The 23,442-nt window shown below is 43.0% G+C and overlaps 1 protein-coding gene across 4 annotated transcripts in view; it reads left to right on the forward strand.

Annotated features, from left to right (window-relative positions):
• The window catches only part of zbtb7c (zinc finger and BTB domain containing 7C), a 266,111-nt gene that overhangs the window by 149,492 nt on the left and 93,177 nt on the right, over positions 1 to 23,442 (forward strand). The gene's annotated exons all lie outside the window — the stretch shown is intronic.

Here is a 23,442-nt window from a genome sequence, read left to right on the forward strand (position 1 = left end):
CATATTACCTAAATGGTGAGAGATTGTAGAACTCTGAGATGCAGAGGGAACTAGGTGTCCTAGTGCATGAATCGCAAAAAGTTAGTATGCAGGTAAAGTAAGTTAAGTAGGAAAGCCAAAAAAATGTTATTGTTTATTCAATAAAAAGGCAGGTTACACTTCAGTTATATAAGGCCACATCTGGAGCACTGTGTACAGTAATTGTCTCCTTATTTAAGCAAGGATGTAAGTGCATTGGAAGCAGTTCAGAGAAGATTCAGAGAAGATTCCAGTTCTGCCAAAGGGTCATGAAGACTCGAAACGTTAACTGATTTCTTCTCCACCGATACTGCCAGACCTGCTGAGTTTTTCCAGGTAATTCTGTTTTTATTTTGGATTTCCAGCATCCGCAGTAGCTTTTAGCTTTTTGTTTTTATCTCAGAGAAGATTTACTAGACTAATACCTGAAATGGGTGAGTTGATTATGAGGAAAGATTTGTCTGGCTAGGCTTGTATCCGTTGGAGTTGCCATCGCCCCTTGACATTCAGTGGCATTACCATCACTGAATCCCCCACTATATACATCCTGGGCGTTACCATTGACCGGAAACTGAACTGGACTAGCCATGTAAATACTTTGGCTACAAGAGCAGGCCAGAGGCTAGGAATTCTGCAGCGAATAACTCACCTCCTGCCTCCCCAAAGCCTGTCCACCATCTACAAGGCACAAGTCAGGGTTTGATGGAATACTCTCTACTTGCCTGGATGAGTGCAGCTCCAACAACACTCAAGAAGTTTGACACCATCCTGGACAAAGCAGCCCGCTTGATTGGCACCCCATCCACAAATATTCATTCCCTCCACCACCGACGCACAATCGCAGCAGTGTGTAGAATCTACAAGATGCGCTGCAGGAACTCACCAAGCCTCTTTAGATAGCGCCTTCGAAACCCATGACCACTACCATCCAGAAGGACAAGGGCAGCAGACAGATGGGAACACAACCGCCTGTAAGTTCCCGTCCAAGCCACTCACCATCCTGTCTTGGAAATATATCACTGTCCTTTCACTGTCGCTGAGTCAAAATCTTGGAACTCCCTACCCAACAGCACTGTGGGTGTACCTACACCACATAGACTGCAGCGGTTCAAGAAGGCTGTTCACCACCACCTTCTCAAGGGCAATTAGGGATGGGCAATAAATGCTGGCCTGGACAGTGACACTCAATCCCATGAATGAATAAAAAAAAGTTTAGAGGTGTAAGAGGTGAATTGATTAAATCATATAATTCTGTGAGGGGTCTTGACAGGCTAGATGTGGAAAGGATGTTTCCTCTTGTGGGAAAATCTAGAACCAGGGGTCAATGTTTAAAAATAAGAGGTTGCTCATTTGAGACAAGTAAGGAGAAATTTTTTTGTGGGTCTTTGGAACTCTCTTTCTGAAAAGGTAGTGGTGGCAGAGCCTTTGAATGTTTTTAAGGCAGAGGTAGACAAGTTCTTGATAAGTAGTGGGGTGATGGGTTGTTGAGGGTAGGCAGGAATGTGGAGAAATCAGATCAGCCATGGTCTTGTTGAATGGTGGAGCAGGCTTGAGGGGCCAAGTGGCCTACTCCTGCTAATTTGTATGTTTGTATGAGACTCGAGTTGAAATCCCGCCACGACAGCTGAGGAATTTAAATTCAGTTGATTAAATAAACCTAGAATTAAAAAAACTTGCATCAGTAATGGTGACCATGAAACTACTGGTTTATTATAAAAACCCATTTGGTTTACTAATATCCTTTATGGAAGGAAATCCGCCGTCTTTTTCTCATCTGGCCTGCATGTGACTCAAGGCCCTCAGCAATATGGTTTGACTCTTAACTGCCCCCTGAAATGGCCTAGCATTCCACATAGTTGTCAAGAAAACAGCTCATCATTACCTTCTCAAAGGCAGCTAGGGACAGCAATAAATGCTGCATTCTCTCCTGCTAACACAAGATGGCTGCGCAAGATGGCCGCCAATATCCAACTGTGCATGTGTACTTGTCCGCACACGTGCAGAAAACCAATGATGTCTTTTGCAGGAGACACAGTACCAGTTGGATCTTATTCGGATCCTGAAGCTGTTCATCCACTTTCTGGGCTGGTGGACAGTCCGGGCACACTCTTCCTGCTGTTTCTGGGGAACAGGATGGGGAGGGAGAGGAGGCTTCTGATTCACCTGGTAATGGCCGCAATTGTGGATTACAATCTCCATATCCCGCCTATGGAGCTCCGGGGCTTCTTCCCCGTGACAGGCCCGGGCTAAAGGGAAGAGGCCCTAGAGTGGGAGATTCAGAAACTGCAGGCGGCTTTTTTATCACTGTCTTTAATAGCTGTTTGATAAGCATCTCTGCTTCTGGCTGCTGCCTACTCTATCACTTACAATGACGTTTTAGAGTAAAACTGTACAACTGCACATGCATGGCATTGGCAGAAAATGTAGCCTAAATGCTGGCCTTGCCAGTGACACCCACATCCCTTGAATGAATAAAAAGAAGAGAGACAGGTGTTCTAATTGTATCACCATCCATTTGTGGTCCTGCAGATCTATTCAAGTTATTGTGACGTTTGATTCTCAGTTTGTCTTATTCTCAGTCCTCCTTAACTATTGATGTTAACCTTGCAGTATTGAAGACTTCAAAATGTTAACTCCATATTCCAAATATTGGAGGAAGATTTATGTTTAACTTGTCTCTCTTATGCCCCTCAATCTTTCCTTAGCATGCAATTAAAAGTGAATTTTAATTTAAATTCATGCTTAGTTTAGTATCATATATTTAAATGCAAAATTACTATCATGGTAACACTGCAGAGCAAAGTGACAGAATATCTCAACACCAGGTTAATTGGCATATATAGTAATCTGTACTTAAGTGGTAGATTTGGGGCATGCATTTCTGGCAACTCTACGTTTTATGCTTAATTTTTGAATTGATAATCTACTGTCTTCCAAATATATGTTGAGAGTAGAATTCCACAAGGAATTATAAAATTTAAGAAATACAACAATGCATATATTTACAATCACTTCAAATTAAAATGTGCATCATAATGAATGATGAAAGAAAATGCTATATGACAGGACAGTTTGATGTATTGGAGTGGGAGTTTTGAAAGGCCTCACTAATAACTTGCCTTTATCCTTGCCTGTTATATTTTAAAATCATTCTCCAAGTAACAAAAACAGCATTTTGAAAGAAAGAACTTGAATTTATATAGTGCCTTTCACAGGACATCTCAAAGCACTTATCAGGCAATTATTTCTGAAGTATAGGTAGGGTTGTTATGTAGGTAATCATGGTAGGCAATTATGCACAGCAAGGTCCCAAAACATTAGTGAGCCTGTAACCTGCTTTTGTGGAGGTAAGCCAAAGCTTTGGAAGACCATCCCTGCTCTTCATTGAATAATGCCAGGGAATATTTTCCACACCTAAGATTGCAAACAGGGGCTTCGGTTTAACTTTTCATCTGAAAGAAAATGTAGCAATTATTCATTATTGCAGTAAAATGTTAATTCTAGATGACAGATATTGTCGTACCTTCACTGTCGTTGGGTCAGAATCCTGGAACTCCCTCTCTAACAGCACTGTGTGTGTACCTACACCACAGGGATTGCAATGATTCAAAAAGGCAGTTCAGCACCACCTTCTCGAGGGCAATTAGGGATGGGTAATAAATGCTGGCATTTATAAAACATCATTTTATGACCTTCTGGCTCATGTGAGATACTACAAGTGAGCCAAGCAATCACTATTATACCGCAATGCAAATATCATAATATCTTTTCATGCCTTTGGACCGTCAATTAGCAAACTCCCACCCTCTGATGTGCTGCAATATAAAGGTGCCAAATGGAGGACAAATATTTCTCAAAGGAAGAGAGGAAAGTTTGGAGTAAGAGTAATTCATGCCACTCTTGCTTACCACCAAGCACAGAGTGGGGTGGCTTTGCTACTAAACTGCATTGGTTTCAATGCAGAAATGGTAGAGATCAGGGAAAATGCCACTTTAAATGGACACGACCAAAGTAGAGGGAGTGACCTTAAAAGCAGGTGCCTTACTGAAAAAAATTACAATTAAAACAGAGCAGGAAAAGATACCGTATTTAATTAACTCAGCTTAATATAGTTATGGTAGACTGATCCTGACCAAACAATTTACACGACATCATTTGCAACTGCAGAAATTGAGTGAACTTTCCAAGGAGTTATTCCATGAGTTGAAAAAACTTCTGTGGAGTTGCCTGTTGTGGCTCATTGCTGCCTTTTTGATGTTTCTTTTAGAATCTCCCTTTCTGAATATTTTCTTCCTGGTGTTTCTCTATGTGCATTTCCGACCTGATGTTCTTACAGACTGCTGCTCTGACAGTTTATCAAAAACCATTAGACATGCACATATTGGACAAAAATATCTTACTGTATTTCATTTGTGTAGTTAATCCTGTCAAGTTTACTCGACTGTCCAGGCAAACCATGTGCAATGTAAGTGGGATGATCTGCACCAAAATTCATATTGGTAGCCATGTTATTCTTAAGACTGAGTTATGTTTCATTCCATATGTGCTTGGCAGATGTCTTTTACAATGTTTTTTATTGTGGAAATGTATTTTCTGCGTTGCAAGCTAAATTTAGCTTTCCTTATGTTGCATACAGTGGATATCCTTAGTAGAGTGTTTTGAAGAAGGGCTGGAAGCAGAATTATCAAAGAATCATAGAATAAAACAGATCAGGAGAAAGCCATTCATCTCATCATGCCTGTGTTGGTTCTTTAATGGTGCTATTCAATAATCCCACTCTCCTGCTCTTTCCCCATAGCCCTGTATTTTTTCCCTTCAAGGATTTATCCAATTTCCTTTTGAGTATTTCTCTTGAGTCTACTTCCACTTCCCAAAACAGTGCATTCCACATCACAACTTGCTGTGTAAAAAATATTTCCTCATGTTGCCTCTGATGCTTTTGCCAATCACCTTAAATCTGTGCCCTCTGGTTATCGAACATTTTGCCACTAGAAACAATTTTTCTTTATTCACTCTTATCTAAACCATTCAAGATTTGGAAGACCTCTAATAAATCTCTCCTTAACTTTCTTTGCCCCAAGGAGAATAATCCTAGCTTCTCTAATCTCTCTATATAACTTTAGTCCCTCATCTCTGCATCATTCTAGTGAATCTCTTCTGTAGCCTCTCCAAGGCCTGGACATCCTTCCTCAAGCCTGGTGCCTTGAATTGAACACAACATTTCAGCTGAGGGCCTTTGTTTTATAAAGGTTTAACAATTCATTGCTTTTATATTTTATTCCTCTATTAATGAAGCTAAGGATCAAATATGTTTTTGTAACAGCCTTCTCAATTTGTCCTGCCACCTTCAAAGATTTATGTAGGTACTATTTTCCTGTTCTCACTTTAAAATGGTACTATTTAATTCATAGTGGAAATGTATCACTTTATACTTCAGTGTTAAATTTTCATGTATTACATGTCATTTTACCAGTCTGTCTATATCCTCCTGAAGTCTGTTAGTATCCTATTTCATTATTTACTGCATTTCTGAGTTTTGTTTCATATGCACACTTTGAAATATGCCCTACGTAACCATATCCAGGTCATTAATATGGAATGAAAATAGCAATGGTCCCAATACCGACACCACCTTGGCCCCTCTATGGAACCATCTCCACAGCAAGGCCCCGTGACAAAGGTTGCCTCTGCATCTTTGCCACTGTTGCAGCCTGTGGAGATGCACCTATTGGCACCTCAACAAGGACATCTGCCACTGGAATCTCAGCCGCAAGGAGACACAGGTGAGCAAGCTGCCTCCACCTCACCCCCACCCACAGTGGGAACACCTCATAGGAGTGGTTGTGAGTGAATGCACCACTTTGGTAATTTCATGTTGAGGCTCACATGGGTAACATGCTTTGTGCTTGAGTAAAATTATGAGAACTCAGTACAATGAACGTGGTGTCATTTGAACCGAGACCTATCTGCTTCCGGTCTTTGATGAAATCAAGGTAACAGAAGGAAGACATGGTGGAGCAATGTAAAGGTTTGTACTTGAGGTAAATGTATGGCCAGTGATGACTTGTGCATCATTCATTGTTGATGGCAAAGGAAGACTTATGTGGTATATGCATGATGGGTGCGCTACCTTATTTAGATGAAGGTGAGTATCAGACCCAAGTGTTTTCAGGATGAGGTGCCCTCAGGAGAAACGCTCCTGGATTAGAGCTGCCCAAGTTTCTCTGTCATCCTGCTCAATGCCTTGACCTCTGATCCTGTGGAAGGCCTGGCAAAGTAGGAACACCATCCTCCAATGCCCCCTCCAAGGAAATGTGTTGCTTCACCATGTCTCACTCTTCAAGATTCACACCTGTTCAAAGAACCATATTATGGAGAGTAGAACGGACAACCACAATGTGAGAGACCCTTGAGGGCAAGTACTGGGAGTGCAGGTTGCCTCCTGACCACTCAAGACACTGGAACCACATCTCAGAAGTCCAATGACCAGCTCGATGGTAGTGCTGGTGATGAAATGGCAGTGGTTATAGTATTTTGGTGCATCCACTGCAGCGTCAGTAGCCATCTCTTCAGAGGGTATCTGTTTTCCTCTAACAGCCATCTACACTGTCTTTTGAGTGTCATGAAGAGTTGCAGCTCCTGAATTGCCTGAGAGTGAGGAAATCAATGGCAGATACCTGTATACTATGATACACCTGCATGAAACACTTGTTGTGGTCACAGATCAGTTGGACATTTATGGAATGAAATCCCTTCCTATTGAGGAAGCTTCCTTATTGCTCAGTCAATGCCATGTTGGCCACATAGGTGCAATTAATGACCCCCTGTACCAGAGGGAATCCAGTGATGGGAGCAAATCCCACTTCCCTCTATAGTGTTGGGCTCTATGGAAGATACAGCCTTCTTGAACAGAGCATTTGTGAACTGCCTTATGCAATGATGGGAAGCTGCTTGAGAAATGCTACCCAGGTCATCAACCGATCCTTGGAATGACCCAGATGTGAAGAAGTTCAGAATCACAGTGACTTTTATGGCTACTGGCAGGGCATGCCCACAAGATCTACTAGGCCAGAGGTGATCCTCACTAAAGGCACATGGGTCTGAGACCAATTGTCTGGATAGGCACAGCCTCCTTTGGCACTGATGCTCTGACACTTATGTAAACCTATTCTTCATGGTATATTATGCTGTGACAGTTTTGCCTTCATTGTCTCCCAACCCCCTCATTCTTCACCCCTGTGTCCCTTTGTCACTGCTTGTCTCTAATTTAGGGTGACTAATCTCCATTTGCAGGAATGTCTAGCCTTCCTCCACTGGACTATCATGGCCTCCTGTACCCCCTGATATGTCCCCTGACCCCTCCATTCTCACTAACCACCACCCTCCCAACCCCGCCAGCTGCCCCAACACACTCAAATTGAATTCTGAGAGTACTAATAATGCAATTGCCACTGTGTGCCAATTAATGAGGTGATCCCTGAACCTTGTATTCTGACTAACATCTGTGTCTATGACTGGCTCCCTGCTGCGATACTGCCTCCTCTTCTTCGAAGGGCTGGAGACTCTGTTTTTCCCACGCCTCCTCTCAAAAATTGCAAACTACCTCTCAACGAGTGAATAATTAGCTTATTTGCATGCCAAATTATAGAACTGCCATTTTTGCGTTCCTGGCCACTGCCTGCTTCCTGGCTTTGTTTCAAAAATGTCAGCGCTTCAAAACCAGTTCAGGAAACAATCATGCTTCTTGGTGTGATTTTCCAGACCTGCCCACCTCTGTTCCTTGCTCTGCTGGCCTATGTAAATTCTGCCTGATGTTCCTTTAACAAATGAATGCTGACTTTTGTTTATAAGTCCAATTTTTCGAAATACCAATTAATTTTGTCCTGGATTATTGTCTCTAAAAATTTCCTCACCACCACTACTGGACTATAGTTTCTGGGTTTATCCCTCTCTTGTTTTTTAAACAGGTATGTAACATTTGCAATCCTCCAATCCTCTGGCACCACCCTCGTATCAAAGGAGGATTGAAAGATTGTGGCCAGAGCCTCCACAATTTCCATCCTTACTTCCCTTCTTTGTTAACTTAGTAAACCTAGGGTGCACCACATCCAGTCTGAGTGAGTTTTGTATTTTGAGTACTGACAACCTTATACATATATCCTCTATTTTTATCCTGTCTAATATTGATTGCCATAGTTTCTTCCTTTACTGCTACATTGACAGCATCCTCTTCTTTAGTGAACACAGATTTTAAAAGTACTTGTTTACCCATTTAGCCATACCCTCTGCTTCCACAAGGAGACCTTCATTTTCTTCCACAATAGCCCCACCCTATGTTGGCTATCTTTTTCCTATTAATGTGTTTATAAAAAATATTCATGTGACTTTATTGAGATAAGTATGATGCATTTGCCCTGGCCATCATACTGTAGTGCTACATAGGCAGTATAGCTGCATGTTTAAAAGTAAAGTGTTCTTAAAACCATTTCATCTTTAAAGGTCCTCCAGAAATTCCGCTACTTTAGTAAAAAGAAAATGGTTAAATGGCCATAATTAAATATGACATAGTTTATTTGTTTTTATTGTTGCCAGATCTTCCTTATTCTCTTCTGAAGTAAGTGACTTTTGCAGGAATATGAATTGAGTCTTCTTGTCCTTTTCCCAGCTGACTACTCCTCCTTGGGCTTAGAGGTAGTAGGTGCAATTTTCACTGTACAATTGTGTAAAGTGGCTGGTAGTAAGTTGGCAGCCTGTTTCACATCTCTTTCAATTTTGATTTCGATTGATTTCAATGGAAGGAAAAATTGGAAGAGATGTAAAATAGAAAGCACATCAGTGCAAAAGATAGGCTGAAACATTTGCTACAATCTTCAGCCAGAAGTCCATCTCGGCCTCCTCCGGATGCCCCAGCATCACAGATGCCAGTCCTCAGCCAATCCAATTCACTCCACGTGATATCAAGAAACGGCTGAAGGTACTGGACACTGCAAGGGGCAATGGGCCCTGACAATATTCCAGCAATGGTACTGAAGACCTGTGCTCCAGAACTTGCCACGCCCCTAGCCAAGCTGTTTCATTTACCTGGCCAAGTGTAAAATTGCCCAGGTACGTCCTGTACACAAAAAGCAGGACAAATCCAACCCAGCCGATTACTGCCCCATCAGACTACACTTGTTCATCAGTAAAGTAATGGGAGGGGTCATCAACAGTGCTATCAAGGGGCACTTGCTTAGCAGTAACCTGCTCACTGATGCTCAATTTGGGTTCCGCCAGGGCTACGCAGCTCTTGACCTCATTACAGCCTTGATTCAAACATGAACAAAAGAGCTGAACTCCCGAGGTGAGGTGAGAGTAACTGCCTTTGACATCAAGGCAGCATTTGACGAAGTGTGGCATCAATAAGCCCGAGCAAAACTAGAGTCAATGGGAATCAGGGGGAAAACTCTCCACTGGTTGGCGTCATACCTAACATTAGGAAGATGGTTGTGGTTGTTAGAGGCCAGTCATCTCAGCTCCAGGACATCACTGCAGGAGTTCCTCAGGGTAGTGTCCTCAGCCCAGCCACCTTCAACTGCTTCACCATTGACCTTCCTTCCATCATAAGGTCAAAAATGGAGACGTTTGCTGATGATTGTACAATGTTCAGCGCCATTCACGACTCCTCAGATACTGAAGCAGCCTGTGTCCAAATGCAGCAAGATCTGGACAATATCCAGGCTTCGTCTGACATGTGGCAAGTAATATTTGTGCCACACAAGTGTCAGGCAATGACACCTCCAACAAGAGAGAATCCATCCATCTCCCCATGATGTTCAATGGCATTGCCATCACTGAATCTCCCACTAGCAACATCCTGGCCAGAAACTGAACTGCATTAGCCATATAAATACTGTGGCTACAAGAGCAGGCCAGAGGCTAGGAATTGTGTAACGAGTAACTCACCTCCTGACTCCCCAAAGCCTGTCCATTATCTACAAGGCGCAAGTCAGGAGCTTGACATTCAAGAAGCTTGGCACCATCCAGGACAAAGCAGCCGGTTTGATTGGCACCACACCCACAAACATTTGCTCCCTCCACCACTGATGCACAGTAGCAGCAGTCTGTACCATCTACAAGAGGCTCTGCAGGAATTCACCAAGGCTCCTTTGACAGCTCCTTACAAACCCAAGACCATGCCCAACTAGAAGGACGAGGGCAGCAGATAGAAGGGAACACCACCACCTGCAAGTTCCCCTTCAAGCCACTCACCATCCTGACTTGGAAATATATCTCTGTTTCTTCACTGTTGTTGGGTCAAAATCCTGGGACTCCTTTCCTAACAGCACTGTGAGTATACCTACACCACATGGACTGCAGTAGTTCAAGAAGACAACTCACCACCACCTTCTCAAGGAGAACTAGGGATGGGCAATAAATGCTGACCCAGCCAATGAAGCCCACATCCCATGAATGATTTTTTTAAAAATTCACTACCACTAATTTTACACTATCTCATAATATCAAAACTTTCCTCTATATGTTGGCAACTGAAGGAGCATCAAAGCCAAGTCTGATCCCATCTGCGCTTGCAAATTTTTGGACAGGGTTACTGGAAACTGATCTAGAGAGGAACTTTTACCATTTTTGTTTCTCTCTGCTATCGCCAGGGGTTGCTGAGATCACCGTTATCATCCTAATCCCTATCCCAGCACTGAGATCATCCAGTGCAGTCACTATGGCTGTTGGCTGTGTTTTTAATGAGGAGGTATATTAGGAACCTGTTTCTTACTTCCTTCAGGAAATTATTTCTTTACAAGGGCTAGTGGGTAGATGATTTAAAAAATCACAATGCCCGACCACATTGTTTTGCAATTTCTTTATCAGTTTCTGCTGTGCTATTGAACAGTAAGGTTCTGCCCTTACAGGAAATGTTTGTTTTCTAATGCCTGCACGTGAAATATCTCTTTGTTTTGGGGGAAGAGTGAAATGATAGAAATTGCAGACTGGGACTCATAGTGACAGGTGAACTTATTTCTTCATATCTTGACTCTACTTTTCTTCTTCCCTTGTCCAGTCTCTTCCCACCTACATTCGTGATTCTTCTGACACTCTACGTCATTTCAACAATTTCCAGTTTCCTGGTCCTAACTGCCTCCTCTTCACTATAGACATCCAATTTCTCCACACCTCCATCCCCCACCAGAATGGTCCGAGGGCTCTCCACTTCTTCCTTGAACAGAGGCACGAGCAGTCCCCATCTACCACCACCCTCCTCCCCCTGGCTGAACTTGTTCTCTCATTGAACAATTACTCTGTTAACTTGTCTCACTTCCTCTAAGTAAAATATGTGGCTATGGTTACCCTAGTTATGCTTGTCTTTTTGTGGGGTATATGGAACATTCCTTGTTCCAGTCCTACTTAAGTCCCCTCCCACAACACATTTTGTGGTACATCGATGACTGTATCTGTGCCGCTTCCTGCTCTCGTCCAGAACTGGAGAAATTAATCAATTTTGCTTCCAATTTACGCTCTTCTCTCACTTCCACATGGTCCGTCTCTAACACTTCCCTTCCTTTCCTTGACTTCTCTGTTTCCATTCTGGGGATAGACTGTCTACTAGCATTTATTACAAGCCCACCGACTCCCAGCTACCTCGCTTACACTTGCTCACACCCTGCTTCCTATAAGGACTCTAATCCATTCTCTTAGTTTCTCCATCTCTGGGCGGGATTTTCTGATCCAACCCACTTCCAGGATCGTCTGGTCCCACTGAGTGTCAATGGACTTTTGGCTGGACTGCTGCATCCCCTGTGGCAAGGCCAGAAAATCCCATCCTCCATCGCATCTGTTCTGATGATGCTACCTTGCAAAACAGCGCATCTGACATGTTTCCTTTTTCTCAAACTGAGGATTTCCTCCCTCCGCTGTGGTTTACAGTACCTCCACACAGTCCTCAAGCACGACCCTGACCTTCTGGTCACATGCCACCATTTCAGTTCACCATCTTGCTCTCATGTTTACATTTCTATTCTTGGCCTGCTGCAGTGTTCCAGTGAAGCCTAACGCAGGCTGGAAGAACAGCATCACATCTTCCGATTAGGCACTTTACAGCCTTCTGGATTTAACATTGGGTTCAACAACTTCAGACCATGAACTCTTTCCTCCATTTTGATTTTTTTTTCACCCAAGTGCCAGTTTGTATCTTGTTTCCATGTTTTTGCTTTCAGAGCTGACTTTTATTCTGCTATTAACACCCACTGTGGACTAATGCTTTGTTTCTTTACTACTACCATTAATACTTCCTTTTCCTTTTGTTCCACGACACCTTTGTCATTTAATCTCTCCCGCCCTCTAACTTTATCCTGAGCTTCCCTTTTGTTCCACTGACCCCCCGCCTCCCCCTTTTTCAACAGCATAAAATTCACCACATTTCTACCCCTCAGTTCCAAAGAAGAGTCAATGCTAACTCTGTTTCTCTCTCCATAGATGCTGCCAGACCTGCACATGCTGTTTTTATTTCACAGTGATGAGTAGTAGTACTTCACAATATTATTTACAGTTATTTTCAAGATCAGTCAAATCAAAATCTGATTGGTTTCTAATTTGGGGAAGGGTGTGGACAGAGTAAACAGCCAGCAAGGTGAACTTGGTATCAATAAGTAACAGTATCTGTGAACAGGAACCAACTGCAGAAATGATCTCAAAATTTGAGATTTTTTTCCTTTTGTCTCCTCTGTGCCCCCATCCTTTCAAAGCAAAGCTCAAAACATCTTCATTCTTCAGCCTTCCTGGTCTGTGCACCTCACTTTAATGTTGACTTTGCGCTTATTCACTGACCTTGTGCCTAGGCGGCTGAGACAATATGGCGGAATTCAAGGTGCATGGTAAATAGTTCGGATGGTGAGTGTTAATACAATAGCTGGAAAAAAAGATAGCGATAGAATCATTAAAAATAATAAACAGAGGTCAGAGATGTAAGGGTTACAACAGAAGCAGACTTCCTATGGTCACTGCAATTTTACCCTGTACACGATGTAGGGTAAGTGTAAAGGGCGATTCAGTTTGCTACATTTGGTACAACCTTTAATCAAGCTATAAGTGAATGTTTAGGAATAGGAGACAGAAAGGGAAGCAGACTAAAGCAGACTTTATTCCATCATACTTTTGAGGCATGGGTATTTCTCATGAGGTAATTTTCAGCCAAGGTTCCTGCTCCTAATTGCTAGCCAGTAAGGCTGTGTAGATAGTACTGGGTTTGACTCTATTTCTTCACAGTTGGCCAGCCTAATTAGAAATGTGCTACACTGGAATCCAAGGAACTATATCAAACGCTGTTAGTCTTTTCAGTGGACTTTTAAACAAGGCATTAAATTGTGTAAGGTTGTGATTTTATGACAAAGTAAGTCATCTCCAAATTTATGCATTTATTGTATGCAATGTCCAAATTACATAGATCAGTGGTCTTCATTCCTAATGGTAAAATGTGACAGCTCTGTTTTGGTTTATGTAGTTCATGAAACTGTGACTTTGCAGGTTCCTTCGTGCAGCCACTGGGCTCTCAGCCAGGAATTAATTTTATGAGATGGGTGTGGTGGAAGTACATTTCTAACCCATCTCCAGGAAGCAGTATTTCTTTGCAAGAATGAATAGAGAGAAAATCACAAAATCTGACCTCTTCATTTCACAATAATTGCTACTGTTTGATTATTGTTGTAGTTTTAAGTAAAATAGACTATCGTCAAGGACAGTGTGAATGGCTCCTCATATACTCATGTGTAGGATCTATTATATTCCAATCCTTTTGTTTTTTTTGGAAGTGTGTGTTGAACTGGCATAATCTGTCAACATTTGTTCAACCAATATTCAGGTGGATGCAACTAGAATAGAGGGTCAGGAAACAATAAACTCAGAGAGGTTAACTTGCCATTGTGTCTGCAAGCAGGGAACTATTATTTGAACTTCATAAATGCGGATAGGAGGGAGTGGAATCCGGTCTTGTAACAAGGGAATAAAAATTAAAACTAACTGAAAGCTGCTGGCTAGCCTGATTGTGCTCTGTACAAAGTAGCTGCGTTTCTGTGCAGTCTCTCTAGGCTAGATTAGATTTGTCTTTGGAACTCCAGTGGACTTGTAGAATCCAAAGTTTTAATCTTTTAATCTCCCTTTCCCCTCAAATTTCTCCTCTTCTCCCCTGAAAACACCAACTTAGCATTTGATATAGTTCCGTGGATTCTAGTGTCTCGCATTTCTAATTATTTCTCATGTGAGCCTGGCCAGTGAGGGTAGAAGGCTGGTCAACGGTGAAGAAATAGAGCCAATTCCAGTACTATCTACATAGCCTCACTGCCAATGAGACCTACTCAGTCAAACTGACTAGCAATTAGGAGCAGGAACGCTGGCTGATTTAAAAAGAAAATTACCTCATGAGAAATACCCATGCCTCAGAAACATGATGGAATAAAGTCTGCTTTAGTCTGCTTGATAATCTGCTTCCTTTTCTGTCTCCTATTCCTAAACATCCACTTAAAGCACCAGGCCTATCCTAATTGGTTTTGCTTCAGTGGGAGTAAGCTTGTTACAGGAACCCGAGGATGGGAAATGTAGAATGTGGACTGCAGTGATTCAAGAAGGCAGCTCACCATCATCTTCTCAAGAGCAATTAGGGATGGGCAATGAATGCTGGCCTAGTCAGCGATGCCCACATTCCATAAATTAATTTTTAAAAATCAGCTGGGTTCTGAACCCGAACTGTTAGTACCTTAGTATTATACCAGTCTTTGCATTTTTCCATTGAGCCATTTGAGAAGCTATAATCTTTCATTTCTTGGCCCTAATTACACTTGTGCATTCACAAGCATCTGAAGATAATAAATGAGTGACAGCGCATTTTAAAATGGACTACTTTTAACAACTGTACTGACAGCAGGATAACATAGCCTATGATATGAATATTGTATATTTGCCAAGATGTTAAGTACTGCTGATATTCAGCTGAAAGCACGGCTGCCAATGGTGAAGCAATTAAAACCTGGGAGGCCCCAGAGGCCAGGAGTGGCGGAGTGCTGAGATCTTGGAGGCATGTGGAACTAGAGAAGATTACAGAGATATGAAGGTGCCAAGGTAATGGAAGGTTTTGAAAACAAGGATGAGAATTTTATGAGAAATCTAGATGTTGCTTAACCAGCAGCCTATTTAGGTCAGTAAGCACAAGGGTGATGGGTAAATGGGACGTTGTGAGCAAGGACATGGACAGCAGAGTCTTAGATGAGCTCAAATTCATGGAGGGTAGAACTTGGGATGCTGGTCAAGTATGTGTTGAAATAGTCAATCCTAAAGCTAACATAGCCATTGGATGAGAGTTTAAACAACAAAGAGCTGAGGCAGGGTGTAGGCTTGCAGTATTATGGAGGTGGAAATAGGTGGCATTAGTGGTGGCACAAAGATGTGGTCAAGTGTTTATCTGGCAATTTAAATAATTTAATGAGGCTACATGCTTTGTAGGCAACAGCCATTTTAAACTTAATCCTGGCCAGTGAGTTTTCTGGGCCTTGGGGAAACCCAGTGGCTAAAGGGAGGCAAAGACTGCTGAATCCAGGAGGTAAATGTCTTTCCACTGGCTTGCTGGATCCAGTTTACCAGCTTCAACAACCATTCCCACCACCATTGACCCTTACAATTTCCCCCGACACTTGTGATCTCAATACACTCTTCTGATCTTCACTATTGACCCTTCTGACCTCTTCCATGAGGCCTTGGATCTCCTGACTCTTCTGATCTCCTCCATGAGACCCCTGACATCCCCCGCCCCTGACTCCTTTGATCTCTATGAAGCTTCTGACTTCCCCTGTCCATAGCCGCCAATCTTGCCTCTGGCCTCACATCTCTCTTCTGGCCTGCTATCTAAGCACCCCCCACCACTGCTCCAGATCCTTACTCACTTCTAGACTTTAATCTCTTTCGCTCCACCTGCCCTTAGCCTTTACAAACCCTATGTCCCTTCTTTTTGCTCCAAGCTGCTGCCTCGTGCCGAAAGTCTTTCCACCCAGCTGCCAGCCTACCTCTCACCATGCTGGCTGCAGCCAGGAAACAGAGATTAAAAAATGTTAGGGCGGAATTTTCCATGTCCGCTGACATCGGGCGTGATGGGGGCTTTAGCAGACAATATAGCAGGAAGGCCAAAGATAGGTTTCACGACTTCGTGAAACCAGTTTGTAATCGCCCACTGCGCCTGTCAATGGTGGGCCGCGTTTCCCACCGCTGCACATTGGGAACTTCATTGGAACACATCTGCATATCATTATAGGCCCAGCTCGCTGGAATCATCTCCCACGTTGGATCATCCGAGCACGTAGGCATGATTGCACACCAACTTGTGCATAACTGTGCATAAACGACGTGCACCTGGCGAGCTACGCTTCACTCGGAATGTCAAGATTTGTTAGCCTACGTTACTTTGGGCAGGCTTGCGGGCAACAGCACCAGGTTTCGCAGGCAGAACCACATCACTTTAAGGGGGGCTCATGGGCAGGCCTCTACCTACCAGACCAGCTATAAGGCAGGGCTGGTTTTTCAATGGCTGCAGAGCTAGGGCTTGCTTGGGGAAGTGGGAGAAGTGGCCTCAGGCAAGGGAAGAGGCTGCAGGGCTAGGGCTGCACTGGGGAAGCAAAGTATCCCAGACTGTGTGTGGGGGCACATGTTGATCTGTGCAAATGGCCTCAAGATGCTGAGGCAGTCTCCAGAGGAGATGAGGCCAGATGGAGATATGAGGATGTGTGTGAGAGAGTGAGTGGTGATGTCCCATGAGCTGACAGTGAGTGAGATGCCAGTGAATGTGTGATGGCCTTGTCAGTTTAGAGTGATGAGATGGTTGCCTTACCCTGGTGACACAGATGAGATAATTCATCCTCTTTCTCCACTGGATGGCCAACCTCTTCTGTGCAGCGTTGACACTGACCACCACTACCACCGCCTCCCAAGCCAGAGTGGTGAGATTGCTGAACCTCCTGTGGCCAGAGCGGAGTGGAAGACTTCATGGCGGGGCTCTGAAAGGCATTCCAGTGATGGGTCACTGAACTCTTCTTGGCTTTCAGGGCCATGTGTTCACTGGAGCAGTCCTGTGCTGCAAGCATTGAGAATTGTGTGGGTGGCTGCAATTTAGACATGGTATCCAGAGAAACAGTGAGACAACGGCATGGTGGGCAATTCAGATGCTGCCCGCGAGCGAGACGGCATGTTTCCTGTAGCTGCATAATTAATGAGGCGGGAAGCGGACGATACAGCGTGAAAAGATGCCATTGTGGCCGGCAGGTAAAACACCCTTTCTCCCACCTGCTATTGCACCTAGTGCAAATCTGGGATGATTCTGCCCTTAGTCAGGTACTGCCATTAAATTTGGAAACAGGTTCTTCAAAGCAGAACCCCCCACTCCCTCGGAGTTCTCATGCAGCCAAATGAAACCTATATGCAGAATGCAATGAATTGGAGTTGAACAGCGTTGACTGTAATATTGGATTGATTGCAGATTACCTTTGGTGATAGAGAAAATCCTCTTGAGGTTTAAATTCCATTCTCATTTGTTTTTATTTGTTCATGGAATGTGGGCATTGCTGGCAAGGCCAGCCTTGAGAAGCTGGTGGTGAGCTGCCTTTTTGAACCATCGCAATCTGTGTGCTGTAGGTACACTCACAGTGCTGTTAGTGAGAACTTTCAGGATTTTGACTTAGCAATGATGAAGGAAGGGTGATATACTTTCAGGTCAGGATGATGTGTGGTTTAAAGGGGAACTTGCAGGTGGTGGTGTTCCCATGTGCCCTCCTCACAGAATTGGAAGGTCCTGTTGAAAATGCTCGACAAGTGCTGCACTGTATCTAGTGGATTGTAAAATCTGTCTACGCTGTGTACCAGTGATCGAGGGAATGAATATTTAAAGAAACAAAAGTGGTGGATGGAGTGTCAATCAAGCAAACTACTTTGTCCTGGGTGGTGTTGAGCTGCTTGATTGCCATTGGAGCTGTCCTCGTCCAGACAAGCAGAGAGTATTCCATCACACTCCTGACTTATGCCTTGTAGATGGCTTTGGGGAGTCAGAAGGTGAATCACTTGGTTCAGATTATAGAATAAAATTATTGAATTAGATTACTCAGCCTCTTACCTGCTCTTTTAACCATAGTATTTGTATGGCTGATCCAATTAAGTTTCTGGTCAATACTATCTCAGAATATTGATTGCGGGAGATTCAGTGATGGTAATTCCATTGAATGTTAAAGAGAACCCTTGTTGAAGATGGTTATTATCTGGCACTTGCGTAGTTCAAATATTATTTGCCACTTACCAGCCCAAGCCTGAATTTTGTCTAGGTCAAGCGCGTGCGAGCATAGACTGTTTCGTTACCTGAGGAGTTGCGAATGGAACTGAACACTCTGCGATCATCCACGAGTATCCCCATTACTGACCTTATGGGGAGGATTTTCCGGTTGGCGAGCGGGGCGGGGCCTGCTCGCCAACACACAAAATGACACGGGATGATGTGAGGTGGAACTCCCGACGTCACCCCGCATTATTTCCATTTTCAGGCCGGCAGGGGCGCAGCCGAGTCAGCTGCGCGCCTGCCGACATGTCAACAGCCTATTGAGGCTATTTAAAAAGTACTTAACTTCATTAATGGACCTGCCCGTCCAACCTTAGGGTTGGCGGGCAGGCTGGGAGCCCTGGCAGGCTTAAGAAAAAGCATGAAACCTCATCCATGGGTGGGATGAGGTTTCATGAGGGTTTTTAAATATTTAATAAAGGTTTCAGTAAAAGTGACGGATATGTCCCAACTCATGTGATAGTGTCACATGAGGGGACATGTCAGGGAAATGTTGATATCATTTGCTTAACATTTTTAAATTTGGAGCCGATCTCCCTGAGGCAGCACTTAGCCTCAGGGTGATCAGTGCGCTCTTTCGCGCCCGCACAGGGAGTGCATAGCGCTTCCTGGCGGACGTCACGCTGGGCAGGCCTTAATTGGCCTGCCCACGTAAAATGACGGCGCGCCCCTGGTTGGAGGTGCCGATTGGAGGTGTGCCTGCCCACCCACCCCCCTCCCTCCTCCGATGGAGGGAAAATTTTCTCCTATTTTCTCCTGTTAGAGGGAAGGTTGTTGATGAAGCAGCTGATGATGGTTGAGCCAAGGCACTGCTGTGAGGAACTCGCACAGTGCTGTCCTGGAGCTGAGATGATTGGCCTCCAACAACCACACCAGCTTTCTCAACTTTTTCCATTTGTTGTGCATCATGGCCCATACAGCTGAGTACCACTCTGTGCATTGCATTTAACCAGTAGCTATTGTAAAAACACTTCCAATTTTCTTGAGTATTTTGGGGCTGGCAGGGGGGAAAGGAGAAACAGGATGCCGCTTTAGAACGTTCTCTTTTTCTCTTAACTTTTTCTCGCCAAGATGCCCACCAAGGCTCAGTTGGTAGCATTCTTGCCTCTGTATCAGAAGATCATTTGTTAAAGTCCTTTTCCAGAGACTTGAGCAAAACATCTAGGCTGACATTTCAATGCAGCATTGAGGGAATGCCGCAATGTCGGATGTGCCATCTTTCAGATGAGACTTTAAACTGAGGTCCTGTCTGCCCCCTTGATTGGATATAAAAGATCTCATGGTTCTATTTCAAAGAACAGGGGAATTCTCCCCTGTATCCTGGCAAGTTGTTATCCCTCAACCAAGATCATTAAAACAGATGAGAGACTGAAACTTGCTGTGATTCAGTTCCACCAGAGCCAGTAGTCCTTCTGTACCTCACAAAGTACCCATTCTTTACATGTGACTCCAGGTAGTGAGCTTTAATAAATACTTTGATCATTGTGTGAATTATAGGCTGATTCTGTTCTCTCAAGGCTGGATTTTTCTGCTATTGCCTAACAGTGTTTGGAAAATACCATACCATACATGTAATTTATAGCAGCAACGTCATCAGATGATGATCAGACACAGGAACCCCAGCTGATTTTTCTTTTCCCTATCTTCCAAGCAATGGATATTGAGGCAGTTGTAGCACCTAACAAGATGGAGGTTCTGGACATGATTAAGGAAGACAAAAGAAGCAAATCTCTGAGGACAAATGATTTTATTCCAGACCATTAAGAATTGCAAAAGTCTGAATGTATTCATTTAAGCATTGCACTGCCTTGCTGAAGCCAATGTGTTAAGTGCTTTTTGCCAATCAATGTGTTAAAATTTTTCCAAGTGTTTTCGTCAAGATGTCAAAGTCACCTAGTAACGTTGTTTCAGAGTCTTTTTCACCTCAGGTGCTAGAACTCAATGTGACAAGTGCTTTTTAGGTGTGAAAACTCATCAAGTGCTGGTGCTCAAACTTGCTAAAATTGTGCAGGACTTTGGTGAGACCACATCTGGAATACTGTGTATAGTTTTGGTTTCCAAATTTAAGGAAGGATATACTTGCATTGGATGTAGTACAGTGAAGGTTCACTGAATTTGTCCCTGGGATGAGGGAGTTGTCCTATGATAAGAAGCTAAGTAAATTGGGCCTTTGTTCTTTGGAGTTTAGAAGAATGAGAGGTGATCTTATTGAAATCTACAAAATTCCGAAGGGGCTTGATAGGGTGGACGCTGAGAGATTTTGTTCCCTCTGGTCAGGGGATCTAAAACACAGGGGCACAGTCTCAGGATAAGGGGCCAATCATTTAGGACTGAGATGAGGAGAAATTATCTCACTCAACGAGTCGCGAATCTTTGGAATTCTCCACCCCAGAGGGTTGTGGATGCTCCATCATTGAGTATGTTTACCACTGCGATAGGCAAATATTTGGTCTCTCGGAATCAAGAAACTTAGGAGTGGGTGAGAAAATGGACTTGAAGTCCAAGATCAGCCCTGATCGTATTGAATGGTGGAGCAGGCTTGATGGGCTATATAGTCTGCCCTTGCTCCTATTTCTTGTATAATCACCTAAATGTCATTAGTCAGTTTTAAAACGTTCTTTTTTAAAACAATTGTCATTTTAAAAAGAGCTTAAGGCCTTTTTTTAAATATTTGGGACACTATAATGTGTATACAAAAGCAAAATACTGCAGATGCTGAAAATCTGAAATAAAAACAGAAAATGCTGGAAATACTCAGCAGGTCTGGCAGCATTTGTGGAGAGAAAAACAGAATTAAAGTCCTGGATTTTCATCTTAGGCCAGGGAAATACGAGTCGGGCCCTTTTGTGGCCCATCTCCGAACTCTATTCCTGCAACATTTTTGTCTCTGAAAGACATGGTGGGGAGGGCTCGGATTTTGCGAGCCACGATGCAGGAGGAGTGCGGGTGCTGGTTAGAATGCCCACCTCAATTCTCGGGGACAGAAACATGGCTCCCAACATTGTTCTTATGTCGCCTGCAGATGGTGTTTCATTTCCATTTCAAAATAGATTGCCCGTCAATCACTGGAGTGGAGCAGGTATGTAGATTTTATTTTTGACTTTTAACATTAGGGCAATTTTTTTCAAAGCTAAAGATCCCCTGATATTTAAATCACAGTGCAAAATGTGACAGGAGTTTTCCCAGCACATTTTCCTACAGTTTTGAATGCATTATGGTACTTTCTCCAATGAGAAAGGTACTCTAATACATCTTAAACAATGCTGGCCAATGTAATGACCAGCTTACTTTTTCAGAGCAGAGCCCTATGATGAATTATTGCAGTTGGGGAGGGGGTAGCATAGTGGATGTCACTGCACTAGTAATCCATAGGTTCATGCTAATTCTCTGGAGACATTGGTTCAAATCGCAGCATTGCAGCTGGTGGAATTTAAATTCAATGAATAAACTCATAATAAAAAAAAATCCAGAATCGGAAGCTTATCTCAGTAATGGTGACCATGAAACTATCATTGATTGTTATTAAAAATGCATCTGGTTCACTGATGTCCTTTAGGGAAGGAAATCTGCCATCCTTACTGGTTCTGGCCCACATGTGACTCCAGACATTCAACAATGTGGTTGACTCTTAACTGCCCTCTGGAATGGCCCAGCAAGCCACTTAGTCAAAGGCAATTAGGGATGGGCAATAAATGCTGGCCTTGCCAGTGATGCCGACGTTCCATGAAAGAATATTCAAAACATTTTAAAACACATCCAAATTACAATACAGCATCTAATAGTTGTCAATACATTTAACACTTCCTCAGCAGGCTTTCCCCAGTGGTCACAAACTCTCCAATGAGGTTTTTTTTTTAGGGCTCATGAAACCTGCACTAACACATGAAAATAGCGAGGGGGGAAAGTTTAAATTTGTTGTAAGGTTGATAATCAGAAGAGGTACGTGTGGGGTTGTGACTCAAGGCCTTTCCAACCCACAGGCCACACAAAAATAGAACAGGTTCAGGAAGAAGAGGAAGTCTATTTTTGCAGTGAATAACTTCAAGATTTCAGCTTTCCCAACCCCGTTCCTACCTCCATTCGGAGATGAAAATCTATGAAAATATTCCTGTTCTGAGACCTTTCATCAGAACCCAGAGTTAAAAAGGAAAGGCAAAGGGGATATGAAATGAAAATATCAAAACCCAATTTTGATTCCTCTGCCTTTGCAAACTACCATCCCAGCTCCAGCCTTTCTTCTCCAAAGTCGTTGAACGTATTGTCGCCTCCCAAATCTTTGCTCATTTCCACACAACTCACTTGACTTTCTGGATAAGTAGGCAAAATGCAAAAGGAGGATGTGGGGTAACCCTTATAATCAAGATTTAGGATAAAGACAGTAAAGAGAAAGTATTTTAGCTTTAAAAATCAAGTTTTGGTGGAGCCAAGGAACAGCAAGGGGAAAAAACCTGTGGTGGGCATGTTTTATGGGCCCCCTAACAGTAGTTGTAGTGTCAGGCAGACTATAAATCAGAAAATTAGAGGTGCATGTAACAAGAGTAATGCAATAATTATGGAGAATTTAATCTTTTTGTAGACTGAGCAAGCCTAAATTGCAGTAAAAGCATTGAGAACAAGTTCATGGAATGCATTCAAGATAGTTTTCTTGATCCGTACGTCAAGTAAACCAACTAGGGAACTGGCTGTTTTAGATCTACTGTTTTGTAATGAGAAAGGGTTAATTAATAACTTTGTAGTGAAAGAACCTCTAGGGAAGAGAGATCATATTGTGATAAAATTTTATACTGAGTTTAAGTGTGATTTAATTAAATCTGAAAATAGAGTTTCAAATCTGAACAATCAAAGTAGGTAGATTTGAGGTACAAGTTGGTTAAAGTAGATTGGGAAACTAGATGAAAAGATATAACAGTACATAAACAATGGCAAACATTTAAAGAAATAATTAGTATTTTGCAACAAATGTGCATCTCTTAAGGAATTTAAAAAAGGGAAAATGGTCCAACCGTGGCTGCCAAGAGAGATTAGGGATGGTGTTAGATTAAAAGAAGAGGTTTAAAATGTAGCCAAAAAAGGAGCGA

Source organism: Cetorhinus maximus, chromosome 1 (assembly GCF_964194155.1).
Source record: "Cetorhinus maximus chromosome 1, sCetMax3.hap1.1, whole genome shotgun sequence".
Classification (NCBI taxonomy): Eukaryota; Metazoa; Chordata; class Chondrichthyes; order Lamniformes; family Cetorhinidae; genus Cetorhinus; species Cetorhinus maximus.